The following is a 2,500-nucleotide window of genomic DNA, read 5'->3' on the forward strand; positions in this document are numbered from 1 at the left end:
ATGAGACGAAAAGGTTTTGACTCCACCTTGTTGAGAAGAGCTGTATGTGGGGAGCTTCCCCACACATGAGTGTTGCACTCTACATACAGTACGGTGCATAAAACCCGTGTATAAAGTCAACAACTGTCTAGGGGTAAAGAAGGCACTGAGTCGGCTTGGCACATCCAATCTCTTGGTAGCAGACTTTACAAGAGAGGTAACATGTTCTTTCCAACACAAATCCCGAGAGAATCCCCAAGTATGTTTAAATATGATGCAGGATAAACATGGGTATTGATAAAAATTAGAGGGTACTCCTGTGGTAGATTATGTCGGGTTGATAGATGTAAGAATTCAGTTTTGGATGCATTAAACACAAGATTAGTTTTACCCCAGTCAGATATATAAACCAAGTTAGACAGTAGGTGTGCCATAGCCTCATCCCTTGTTTGTTGAAGTAACTGCTGAGATGGAGGCTGTGGAAAGCGAATGGAAAGGTGAAGGGTGGAGTCATCAGCGTATGAGTGGATAGGGTTAGATGTACAGCTTAGAAAGTCATTGATGAACAAAAGAAAGAGATTTCTTGATGGGACAGAGCGCTGAGGAACACCACTCTTGATAGATCTAGGAGAAGAACGGTGGCCGTCTACAACAGCAGCTATAGAACGACCAGAAAGGAAGCTAGAGATAAAGGCACAGATAGAAGGATAGAAACCATGAGAGGGCAATTTGGAAATTAAAGATTTATGCCAGACTAGATCGAAAGCCTTTGAGATGTCAAGTGCAATGGCAAAGCTTTCGCCGAAGTCCCGAAAGGAGGATGACCAGGAGTCTGAAATGTACGTGAAAAGATAGCCAGTGGAGCGTCCCTGACGGAACTCATACTGACGATCAGAAAGAAGTTTGTGACAGGAAAGATGCTTTAAAATATTTTTTGTTTAGAATAGACTCAAAAACTATTGAGGCAGAGGATGTTAAAGCAATTGGACGATAGTTAGAAGGTTGGGAATGGTCACCCTTCTTTGGGGCTAGCTGAATGAGGGCAAACTTTCAGTAAGAAGGAAAGGTACAAGTTGATACACAAAGGCGAAAGAGTTTATCTCGGCAGGGTGTAAGCACAGAAGCACAGCTCTTGAGGACAACAGGAGGGACTCCATCAGGCCCATATGCCTTGTTAGCATTGAGGCCAGTGATGGCAGAGAATACATCAGGTGAAGAAATTTTAATGTCAGCCTTGAGGAAGTCAGAGGGGGGAAGTGATGGAGGAACAGCACGTGAATCGTCTAAGGTGGAACTGGAGGAGAAAGTCTGAGCGAAGAGATCTGCTTTATCATTAGAAGAAATAACTACAGAGCCATCAGAGTAGAAAAGAAGAGGGAAGGATGATGATGTATGTAAATTGTTAGAAAGGTTTCTGTCAAGGTACCAGAAGGAGTGGAAGGAATTCGAGTTGGAGAGTTGTGAGCATTTAGTACGGATGAAATTATTCATAGCAGAGCGAAGAACAGACTTAGCACGATTCAGGGCAGAAACGAAAAAGAGATGAGATTCAGGGGTGGATTGGCTCCGGTACCTTTTGTTGGCCCTCTCCTTGCTGTGGACAGCATTAGAACAAGCGTGAGAGAGAGAGAGAGAGAGAGAGAGAGAGAGAGAGAATTCGATAAAGACAGGGGGAGGAGGAAAAGGAAACAGGAAATTGGAAGGGATAAAGAGAGAGAGACATACATAAGATGGCTAGGGAAGGGGGAGGGGAGAGAAGATTTATATTAAGACGGGTGGATAAGGTGGGAGGAGACGCAAGGAGGAAGGGAGGGAGGGAGTGGGAGAGGAGAGGAGGAGGTGTGGATATCTACGCAAAGAGAGAGAGAGAGAGAGAGAGAGAGAGAGAGAGAGAGAGAGAGAGAGAGAGAGAGAGAGAGAGAGAGAAGAGGGAGGAAATGAAAGGTATGGAAGGAAGGAAAGACATAACACAGGGCAAGAAATAAATGAATGAGAGGAATATGAAAAAGAGAAAGAAAAATGGAGATGGATGATGATGATGATGATGATGATGATGATGATGATGCCTATCCGATACCGATCCGATGACGATTACTTAAACTGGGGACAGCAAGGAGAAGAAAGGAAGGAAATAATGGCCTTAAATCAACCCTTCTATCCCTTAACATCTTACAGCGGGCGAATAACTTAGACCGGGATCATTAACATAAACATATCATCTTGGAAACTGGGGAAGCGATTTTTTTTTTCTGCGATATTAATATCTTCATTATTAGGCGCGTCTTTGGCAGTTTATTCAAGCCAGCGCCTGGTTCGTTTATTCATCGATGTTATTCATTAGTAGCAGTGATGGAAAATAATGGGCAAACCCTTCATATTTCCCTGCACCTCGCCGTGGGAAGGACCCTGGCCCGACCCTACCAAGGCGCCGTCTACCACAAGCGGGCGCCGGATCTCTACACAATGTATGTACTGAACTTAAAACTACAGGGTAGCCTTACAGAAACAAGTACTTCCCTGT

The sequence above is a fragment of the Coenobita brevimanus genome, chromosome 116 (assembly GCF_032717465.1).
Source record: "Coenobita brevimanus isolate Jiangsu-jjx chromosome 116, ASM3271746v2, whole genome shotgun sequence".
NCBI classification, from domain to species: Eukaryota; Metazoa; Arthropoda; class Malacostraca; order Decapoda; family Coenobitidae; genus Coenobita; species Coenobita brevimanus.